Source organism: Amphiura filiformis, chromosome 11 (genome assembly GCF_039555335.1).
Source record: "Amphiura filiformis chromosome 11, Afil_fr2py, whole genome shotgun sequence".
Classification (NCBI taxonomy): Eukaryota; Metazoa; Echinodermata; class Ophiuroidea; order Amphilepidida; family Amphiuridae; genus Amphiura; species Amphiura filiformis.
This window is the reverse complement of record NC_092638.1, coordinates 17,441,380-17,453,389: the sequence shown is the minus strand read 5'-3', so window position 1 is coordinate 17,453,389 and position 12,010 is coordinate 17,441,380. Positions and strand designations below refer to the sequence as shown.

General features: G+C 35.7%; 1 protein-coding gene across 1 annotated transcript in view; it reads right to left on the bottom strand.

Moving 5' to 3' along the window:
- The window catches only part of LOC140164465 (piwi-like protein 1), a 76,213-nt gene extending 64,676 nt beyond the window's left edge, over positions 1–11,537 (bottom strand). Inside the window, exon 1 of the mRNA XM_072187747.1 lies at positions 11,428–11,537. The gene's annotated coding sequence lies outside the window, so the exon portion shown is untranslated. The remainder of the gene's footprint in view (positions 1–11,427) is intronic.
- Positions 11,538–12,010: the final 473 nt, after the last annotated feature.

The following is a 12,010-nucleotide window of genomic DNA, read 5'->3' as shown; positions in this document are numbered from 1 at the left end:
CATTCGGGTTTTTTTGTCCTACATAAACTTCATGAGCAACATAAATGTGCAATTTCAATACTATCATGAACATTTTGGGCTGCAAAAATATTGTGCCCCATTGTACAGATAATCCATTTGATTTATAGGTTTAATAACAAACAGGTACATGGAAGGTCATTCATAATCATACTGAACTCATGAACTGAACCATATGAGAGAGGGAAGCTTGTACAAGTACTGTACATGTATTCTGTTCAGGATAACCTGTTTTACTACATGTACATGTAGGTGAACCCAATCACATGCCATGCCATGAACAGGTATAGTACATGTTGTCCTGCCACATCAGAGCATGTGGATTTTATGTGCCTGTGCCAGCCAGCAATGAAAAGCAATGAAAGCAACATATAAATTTCAGTGTCTTTAGAAATGAAATGAAAATGGATACCAGTATTTATAAATGAAAAACTGGGATACCGATAAACTGCTTTTTTTTTTATAGAAAATGACAACTTTCTTGTTGAAATCAGTTAATAGGCCTACAGAAAAAATGTTGTACGAGGCAAAACAAGCTCAATTTTTTGAAATAAATTATATTCTTTCTTCTTCTTTCATTGAAGATGTGATGATATCACATACGGTAGTAAAATATACAAATATGACAAACCGTTCAAACCCAAGGGAACGTCCATTATATATGAGCCTTATATGGAAGTCACCACTTGACTGCGATTATTCCATGGTATCAAAAGCCACAGTACTTGAGTACCATCACCCACCGTCAGCTGACATTATTTTAGCAAATTTAAAAATAAATAAAAATACATTTATTATAAATGAAAATGAATCATGATATTATGATTTAAAAATAAATAAAAAATACAGGAATTATTAGTACTAGAGATTTATCATGTAAAATAATAAACAAAGTCGTCATTTTAATAAATCATGACAAACTTAAAAAATTAAAATCATGCTACTATGCTAGCCTACAGTACCATCTAAATAAATTTAAATTAATTCATGAATGATAAATAAATGAAAGTTACCTGAAGAAATTAACAAAAATAATAACATAAACAAATAATATATTATACTTAGCTGTACAAATAAACGAAAAGGCCTATAAAAAGAAAAGGATAAAGAAAAAATCTGAAATGAATTCAGTGTAGGCCTACTTTTTAATTGTATCTTTACAAATTTAAAAATAAGATAGTGATATTTAGAGAATAAAGGTATTGGTTTTAGCCCCTGGAGTGCATCTATCGTCTCATATAACACGGGCGACATCATTATTTTAAGTAAAACAACGAGGCGAAGCAGAGTTGTTTTACGCCAAAAATAATGATGTCGCCTGTGTTATATGAGACGATAGATGCACGACAGCTGCTAAAACAATACCTTTATTCTCATTCTTAAACACTTCAATTCAAATAGAAATATCATAAGTATATCACAAATTTTAATCAAATCAAATCCTACATTATATAAGGAATTACCTAGGGCTTAAAATCGATCAGTCCCGTTGTTTCTATGCGCCTCCCGATTGGTTCAAATAGCGAGTACGCGTATCGCGTCGATGCACACGCGCTGACCCGTGTGATATCGTGTCATATCACACGGGTAAGAACCAATGAGATTGCAGGAACGTTCTCAAGTGTTTAAGAATAAATAATAAATCTTACTATAAATAGGGGAATGTTGTAACTATCTATCTATCTATCTATCTATCTATCTATGTGTATAAAGGCTCCGTCAGTTTCGATCCAAATGTCGCCAAATCCATACGGAGATCGAGGAATATACCGAGACGGTAATCCGAAAATTTGGTTGAAAACGGTCAAGAATTGGCTGCAAAAACAGTGAAAATACGGTATGGGTAAAAACGGGGCTTTTGTTATGAAAATCGGTTACCAGCCTAAGCGTCACTGCAGCTGGCGGCAGCGCTGTCGGCGTCGCGTGCGTAATCGCGATTACGCCAATGCGCATGCGTAAGAACGGCGCAGAGCCACACGGTTTCTGCAGCCAGAGACCAGTGGACATGATAATACGGAAAGAAGGAAAAATAATAAAGGACAAAAAGGTACATGACGGGTCACGGGATGAAGCGGTACTATAAAGAAAAATTAAATTAAAATGAGGACAAAAAGGTACGAGTAATTAGACCAACGGGTTAAAGTAACTAAATGAAACGGAACGAAACAAAGAAGGAAAGAAACTATTCAGGAAATGTAAGAAAAAAAGAAGCTAAAATAATGAGAACAGAATTAAATAAAAAACATGGAAACGGGAAATCACAAGCAAAAAAAAAAAAAAAGATGCTAAAAGGGAAATGTATAAGAAATAACAGATTTAGAAAATAATGGGAACTGGGTTAAATAAATAAATAACATGGAAACGGAAAATCACAAGCTAAGCAGAGGAAACTAAAAAAGAAAATGTTAGAAGAGACAGATTTAGATAAATAAAAATGTACCTGTTCAATGATTCTACCTGTTCAGTAATTTGTCCTGTTATAGTGAACGCTCCCATTTACTCATCTAGCGGGGACTACACAAGCGCTGGGTATCCCGCTAGTAGTAATAATAATATTAGGTCTAGTAATAATAATAAATAATAATAATAATAAAATAATGATTAATATTTATAATAATAATTTAATAATATAATAGTAATAAATAAAAATAAAAATAATAGATTATATAAATAAATAATAAATAATAATAAATAGTAGTAATATAATATTTAAAAATAATATTGATTACAAAAAAACATTAAAAAAAAACATTCATCCCATTCATTTATATTGTGTTATTTTTAATAATATTATCAAACTTATTTCTCCACTGAAAATTATAAAATAACTGTAAACAATTATAACTAAATATATTATGATAACTAAATATTAATTGAGTGACAGCCAATCGATCAAACCCCATCATAAACATCCAGGCATCCATTGCCAAGACGGCGTAAGAGGATTAGGTAAATAATAACAAAGAACTAGTATTATAATAATAAAGGACGTTCCCTTGGGTTTGAACGGTTTGTCAAATATGAGGTTAATTGGTTAATTGGAAACCCACATACAGGCATCAACATGAAGGATGAATGGGGATGATTGTATAGACCATACCACTATCAAAATATGGAGGGGTTATCCCCCACCCCCATCCCCTGGGATCTATGCTAGATGTAGGTATCCCGGTGGTTTCAGTTTGTATTTAAAGGTAGGACGTATGACTGTTCCAGGGTTTGAAAATGACCCCCTATTAATTATCAAGGACATTTGCAGCAATTTTACCCCTTATTTTGCATTAAAATCAAGGAAAATTTGCCCCCAAATAGCCCCCCATTTTTATCAGTTTGAGGACGCATTTTCATTTCACTCCAATATCATGAGGAATCGAGGACATTTTTCCTGAAATACTGAACGCTTTTGAATTTTACCCTTATTTCAAGGGGAAATGAGGACAATTTTTTTCGGAAAAAATACCCTACATGTAGGCCCTACATGTTGGCCTATTATAATTTTTCCACACACTCCAATTAAAACTATATGACTGATTCTGACGCGTTTTGAGATCTAGCTCCACATTCTATCCTCACCCATCATCGGTTATGGCCCATTTCACGGTTAGGCGCCACTTTTTGATTTTCAACGTATCTGGCCTGGTGTGTAAAAAATAATGGGGTTACAGAATTGACTGTTGGTGATTTTTCATTGTCTCTGTATAGCCTACCTCCACTAGCTTAATCGGCCTTTCTGCTTTTATCTTTCAGGGCGCATGGGGGTCAGAAGTGGTCAAAAACCACATTTTACTAGCAACCTAAAAACAGACATTTATTTTCCAATGCTGCCACTTTTAACTATGTTGAGCCTACCAGCTGCTTTTGTTGTTTTTATGTAGTGAACAAGTTGCACTATACAGCCATACATGAACAAAGTAGTAGTTGTCAGTTAAACTAGCATGAGAACCATTTAAATTTCTGAATTCGGATGTGACATTTTCCGCTCACATCTATGTACCTTATTCAATGTGGAATAGATCGACTAATACTTTACATGAATGGCAAACTAGTGTGTTTTAGTAAAGTTCAGAGTCTTGTTACTATTTGTTGAACAAATTACACTTGTTGCTCTTAATACGTAGATACAGCGATATTTTGAATTTTTGCCAACAAATTCCGCTCACAATTTTGTCACATCCGATTAATTTTCCAAATAGTATAATTTATTAACAAATAAGTGGCAGAATTTGTTCTCCTTGATTTTTAAAAATCTCCTGCTATGAGCTATCTAATGACACCATTTAATGAAAACTCCTTCATCAACTTAGCTTGCAGATGTCATTTCAAAGTTTCTGTTCACATGTGTCACATCCATGGTACCTGTCACATCCAAAATAGTTTCTTCAAAGAACTAAGACAGGAATGGGACTAGGATGCCAGTTTGAAGTTATTTCATTACAGGTTTGTGGGGGATCAAAAGGCACAATAAGTTTTTAATTCAGCATGCCTTCTTTAATTGTGACAGGAGATTCAAAAGCTTCAATTTCCGCTCACATGTCACATCCTCAAAATTAGTAGTTTTTAGGCCAAAATACTTAAACAACATGATATTTGACTTTCTAAAATAGGTTTATTATTTCATACATGTCACATATGATTATTTCATAACTTTGTTGTTGTCTTTTAGGGGACAGTTTTGTATACAATTTACAGAAGCGGATGTGACATTTTCAATTGTGAACGGAATATTTCAGTATTATAAACATTTTGTTTGGCAAAAATATAAAGGGTCAGGAAAAACATTTTAGCATTGCTCAATTCAATAGAATCTATCAAAATATATGTGTTAGAAGTGCTTTAAAGCTTATATTTTGACAAGCAAACTGTTTATAATAATGAAATATTCTGTTCACAATTAAAAATGTCACATCCACCTCTATAAATTGTAAACAATGTTTTAAAAGGAACACTAACACAGGTTAATATGTTTCAATATATCCCATTTAATTTACTGAGTGTGTGAAAACTCTTTGAATCATTATTTTCTGAAACATACTCTGCTTTACAATGTGTGGTTTCCGTTCACATTGACATCTGTCACATCCAAAATTGCACAAACATAAGAATCTTGAATTTGACCTGTGCTTTCAAACTGGCTGATATTATTTGTGAACATTACCCATATTATGACCATCAAAGCTGTGAAATATCAGAGTCATTCATTGATTATTAAAATTGTTGAGTAAACCTTTTCATGTCAATTTCCCTTTTTTACCACAAAAATTACATGTAAGACAGCATTCAAGCTTTGACTTACATTTGGCGGACACACGTGTGAAAAAAATATTTAGGGGGGAAAACAGTCAAAATTCTTGATTGCTTAAATGTTTCTAGGGGTAAAATGTCATATATTTTCAGATTTTGGCACTTAAAACCCTTATTTTTCACTGATTTTGAGAAAATTCATTTTTGGTCCAATTTTGGCGAAAATGGCCGCTTTTGGGGTGACAAAATTTTGACTTGCTAATTTCCTGTGAGTGTATGAACATGAAAACTACTTAGTAGCACCTATTTTTTTATGCTAATTATGTGACAAAGGTTCAGTTGTGATATTCAAATCATTAAATGGGATAAATCTGTTTCTTTATTTTTGTAACAGGGTTAGAAAGTTGGGGGTCAGAGTGACAATTGATTTGGGGAAAAATGCAATTTTCGCCTAATTTTGAGCTTGAAAAAGCCATAACTCCTCAATGGTATGAGCTATTGAGATGCTTTTTGTGTCTTTTTGTTCAGTATTTCACTAGCTAAACAGTGGTATAAAACTTGACTCAGTTAAATGTACTGACAAAAATTAAAGGCCTTCGCAAAAAAAATAAGTCCTTCAAAACTGTGAGGTTTAAGGCTAAACAAATATAAACTTGCTATAGCCAAGACATCCCTCTAGAGCAAGTTTATATTTGTTTAGCCCTGAGAGTCCCAGTTTTGAAGGACTTATTTTTTTTGCGCCAATTTTCGCTCAAATTTGAGGACTTCGGCAGAAATATGCCCGTACAGTGCTATGGGGAAAATTTTCAAGTTGACAATTATGCATTTTTTATGTCAGATTCAGTTTCTACACAAAATTTCACCCCAGAAAATGTTCCTTTAAGTAGGATATCTTTCACCTTAAGTTCCCACCATTCTGTCTGCCAAACGTAAGTCAAAGCTTGAACGCTGTCGTAAGTGGCCATAAATTTGTCATTACACAACAAAATTTGCCCAAATTTGGTCAGAAGAGAGCCTATGACATACTTGTTTATTTTAAATATCTATTATATATGTATTGGACAGTAAAAGTATAAATATTCACTACTCAATATTTATCAAATATGTTAAAAAATTACATAACATGAGATAATAAATTATAATTTTCTTCAAGAAGTAGAGAGATTTAAGCTGGGAAATGATATTTTTATGAAAATCTGGTCTTATGTGGAAAAAAAACCCCAATTAAATGAAATTTAATCCATTTTGAAAATTTCAAGTTTTTTTCACCAAAAGTGGCGCCTAACCGTGAAATGGGCCTTATCACTATCAGTGGCCTGGATTGAGGATAGACTTTTCGATCAACATGACATGTAAATTACAGGCAAGCAGTGTTCGAGTTACCACCTGCATGCCTGCACAATGTGCACATAGGCAGTGCTGTACGGTGCGACTAAATTGGTCGCATTGGCGACTAACATTTTGCCCATGCGACCAAAAGTCAAATTCTTATCGCCAATGGCGACTAAACATTTCACATGTTAGTCGCCAGAGCTAATCAATATTACCTCACAGACTAAACAAAAAATATACAGTGATGATGAGTGATCCATAAAGTATCCATTTAATGCTCATTTTGTACACAAAAATCGACTGGCATTCGGGTGAATTGGCACATATTTTTCGTAAACACGAGTGTTCAACACTTCCGGGTAGGGGTTATCATTAATATTCATCATTCCCGGGATTCCCAGTGACCCCGCGAGCATGTACTGTTCAGCACGTACACTGCACAACGGTGCTGTGCCTCACTACTGTACCACTGTGACCTGTGCATGTCGTGCTGTGTCACTCACATGCACAATGAATATTCAACGCACATGGCCCATCGTGAAGTGTACATGTGCTACACAGTGAGCCAATGCAGAGTGTACGGTCGAGTGTTTTGTATGTGAATACATCGAGGGTGTGCTGGTGTATTTATGTTGTGTGATAGGCTGAAAGTTTATCAGGAGTAGGAGTTTAATAATGGCAACGGCGGACATTGTTGGATTTTTTGGAGGCAAATCGGGAAATACTGTTGCTCCGGAAGTTTGTGTTGAAACTGATGATGGAAGCAGTGGGGGAAATGCAGATTCTTCTACCCAACCCGCTCAACCTTCCAACCAACATGGGCCGATGACTTCGATTGGTTGGAGTATGATGAAGCCAAGGACACGATGGGTTGTAAATACTGCCGGGCGTATCCCAAATTAGCAGGCAGAAGTGATTTGGTGTCTGGATCTACATCGTTCAAACGTGAAACTCTAAATAAACATTCTGCAAGTAGGCCTAAACATCATCAACAATGTGTGTATGCCTTTCTTAGACCAACTGTATCTAAATCGGCGGTAGCTGTTGGATCTGTGAAGCAAAATGAAATCACGGAGGAGAAGATTGATAATGAGCTCAATGGCGACCAACTGTTGAAGCTTTTAATCGCCAGCAAATGCAAAGTGTGTACGTACATCCAATAGTATGAATGTATGCCTTTGAATATATATGCATTTTGGAAAACATTTTTTTTTTACTTGTGAGCAAAATTGATGGGCGCCTAAATTTATAAAGTTAGGCGCCATTGGCTCCTCAATCAGTTTTTGCACCGTACAGCACTGCACATAGGCCTATATGCAAGTGACTTTGTATTGATTCTGTGCAGGTAACTTTTCAAATGTACCTGCACAAGTGCATGTAGAATTTTGGTCATAAATTACACAGTTGGAATCAGAAACATACAGTGTGCCTCTAAATCAAAGAAGTAATAAATATCCCAAAATGACATCCAAGTTTTACTTTTCATCTGTAAAAAGGATGAATTACAGTCCTTCGTTTAAATAAATCAGTGGAGCTCAATTAATTGCTCTCCTGGAATTGTTCAGGAACGCGACTTTGAGCACTTAAAATTACGCTCCTGGTAGAACTGAGGAGCTCAATTTGTGCTCCCAATTGAACATGAAGGCAGATCGTTTTGCATCCATATCCCATGCATTTATTGTACGTGGAGTTGTGGACGCAGACAAAACTTCAAAATTTAATCATTAGTTGATGATGAAAATTTGAAATTTCCATTCTTATTTATATTTTTTTGAATAATAAAAGCCCCAAAATTTTGACCAACCTGCTAAGAATTGAAGTAAATTCTGCAATATTTGTAAATGCAACGTCAGGAAATCTTGCACTTTGTGTATGCTTTCCGTAACAATGATTTGATGGGGGAAATCCCAGCCGGCGGCCCGGTTGATGAAATTCACACTTTGTTTATTACAGGTGTGCCGGACTGACGACATGCGGTCAATGTTTATTTAATACTTATTTATCACAACCTGAAAATATTCAGTTTTTAATGTTTGAAGTTTATTTTCTCATAAATCTATGTTTCCTTTATTAATTTGTTACGTTGAATAAAAGCAATTTTAAAGGCAAAATCGAAATGATAATTTTTTTTGTATTGTTGTGGCACCATGTGTTTAAGCGCCATCAACAACACGTTAATTTAAGAAGTCTGGACCACGGAAGTATGAAAATTTGCTAGAAATTGGCTGAGTTTGTGCATGTTTTTGCACCTGTTTCTGACCATGTTTTGGACCAAAAACTGACAGAGAAATGAGATGGAATATTAGGGCGAAAATGTACTCAATTTATTTGAACAATTGACATTTGATGGGGTGTAGACCCGTCGTACGTGTAGCATAGGTTATTTTGAAGTTCAATGCGCTGCGCCGGAATGATGGGTTTGGTTTACTCGTGCCTCCGTCCAGGGCAAGGAAGGAGCGCAGTGAATTGCGCTAAAGGATCAGAATTCAGGAGCGCAGTGAATTGCGCTAAAGGATCAGAATTCAGGAGCGCAGTGAATTGCGCTAAAGGATCAGAATTCAGGAGCGCAGTGAATTGCGCTAAAGGATCAGAATTCAGGAGCGCCAAGGAGACAAATCACTACAAAATAATTTTTGACAACCAAAACGTAAGTGATGTTGACTTACGTTGGTACTGGCATAACACTGGATTCACATAGTGCAATCTATGTTCCATCAAGTCGACACTCATTAAAGCAATTTGTGTGTAAATCAAGACCATCCAAAACAGCTTTCTTACAGCAAAGAATAGGAGGTCATCTGGGGTCACATAGAGTAGTGTACATGTTGTACACGTGCCTGCTGTCACAATTTCACACACACAATTTTGGGCAATTTGGTGACACTATTTTTGTCTGTAACTTAAAAAGTATATGCACTAGAAACTCGTTCCAGTAACTGTAACTCGTCGTACCTAGAGTTACAGTTCACTCCATTATTATCTTTTCCACAAATAAGAAACATCACAATATGTGGGCTCATTTTGGGCTCTAAGGATGCAGCTGAGGAACTCTCTCAAGGACAGTTTGGGCATGCACTGACGATTTTAATCCCATTGTACCAGGGTTTGGGCGTGCTTGGATGATTTTAATCCCACTGTACTAGTCTATACTCCCAAAGTTGGGGTAATTGATCAACATTGATCTCATCTTTTGGGTGGGTTCAAAATTCCCAGGGTTGGCAAAACCTGCAATCTTCATGGGAGTAATTTACTTAGTGCAAAAGTGGTCAAAATATTGCTCTGCAAAATGTCTTGATTTTCATGATTTGGATTTATCATATTGAGCAGCATTCTACTTGTGATGTTTCTACACTGTGTAGAGAGGGTCTACAGCATCTCTGAGGTAAAACTGACAAAAACAAGGTATATTTCTTGATGCCTGAAGTTTGGATTTCTTAAACGTACAGTGCATCCCTATATACCGCTGCAAGACAGCAGGACTACACTAGAAACATGATTGACCCCTTATTGTTTAGGTAATTTGATTCTCTTTCAAATGAAAGAACTTTCAGCTAAAAATATCGAACTTCAAAATTTTATGAACATCCCTATTTAATGACTTAATGTTGAAATTTGGATGAAAGTTATTTCGATGAGTGAACTGTATCTTTTGAGTATTAAAGTTTGCCTATTTTGAACAGTCTTAAAATTTTGTTGTTCAAACTCAAAGTGCAATTTTAACCAACATTTTTGATGCGAGCCAGTTGTGATCGGCTTTAATTTGTTTACTTGTCTTTCTGAACTTCCATTGCTTCATGGCTTTTACACTAAAGTTAGCATGCGACCAGATTTTGAATGCAAATGATGAAGCAGCGTTGGCAATAGCTGGTCGCATAGCTTAGGAATAATTTTTCCTTTCTGGGAACCATTGACCAAATTTCAGCAAATCAGGAAATTTCTGCCATTTTTAACAGTAGTGTGTTTATCACTATAAAGGTAACCTGTATTACCTGATCCTTGCTGGGGTATAAAAATAGCATTGAGGCACCAATGTGTACAATACTGTACATAGCAAAATTATGTACACAATTTTATCAATAATTTGCTACACAATTTTGGAGTTGAGTAGCATTTTTATGCATGTATGCCAGACTTACACATGTGAATGTGCCAAGAGAAAAGTACCAATGTGAAAGCAAATTTTGCTACGGCTACGCACAAATTATGAATTAAAAAAAATGCTAAATAAATTCCAACACTGGCACTGCAAATTTATGCAATGCAGCAATGAATATGAATGGTCTCTAGCCTCCTATCGGTGAGCTTGAGCAAATTTGTGGCTAGACACAACCACAACCAAGACCAGTACCAAGACGGTATAAAGATTAAACTAATCTAAGTGACGACCGCGACTGTCACAACAGTAAAAATCAGCTCGACTGCCTCGACAGCTGCTGGACGGCCTTATTTTATAAACACAAACTTGTATGATATTGTTGATAATTCATGAATTCATCATGAATTGATAGAGCAGTGAATCAAGTTTTAATGCAGTGTTCTTGGTCCAGATAAACATGTGTGTACTTCATTCATTATCATAACAACCATGACATGATGACAGCCTACAACTCAGCCTCATGTCCATGATGTCATGAGCTGCATCTGCATGCAGTGCAGCACATGCAACATGATGCAGAATTCTCATACTCATGTGTACTCGCCACAAACAGTAAATTTTGAGCTAAGTTATTTCCACTTTATGTCACTCATATTCAACTTACATTCAACTACACCATTTCAGGAAACATATTGCTTCTTTGCAGTTGGTATTGAGGTAAAACAAATCATAAAACTTACCAAATTTTGGGTTAAAATCGTAGAGGGACTTCCCCCATTCTCATTGCCGCAAGTTCATGGGTTTCTTCTTTTGCTCGACAGTCTCATTTTCCAGTCGCATCCAGTCGATTTGTTCGCCTCGGCAAGCTCTGGGTAAAAAAGGGGTCGCCCTTCTATTTTTTTAAGGGGGCGCAACACTAAATAAGCGTCCCATAGGATAACGTGTGATTTTGGCCTACTTCGAGCACCATTCCTGGCGTCCCTGCAATACTTGGCAAAATAAATTTGGTATCAAATTAAAGCTCTGTTTCTGTAGATTCCAAAACTTTTGTCGGCATATATCGATGACCGTTGACTTTTTTCGCTATTTCGCGGTGCAAAAATACGGCCTAAAAATATACTAAATTCACCACTCACATTTCAAAATCGGAAGTTGTCTTCATCCGCCACAGAGAATTGCTTTTGAGATTAAATGTCCGTTTTTTTCTGCATGTTATCATTGAAGACACTTGTCGAATTCATATGAGCTGATATTGAGTGATTTAAAGTGAACATGTCGGTAGATATGGTCGCTACAATCTCATACTCACTATGGACTATATTA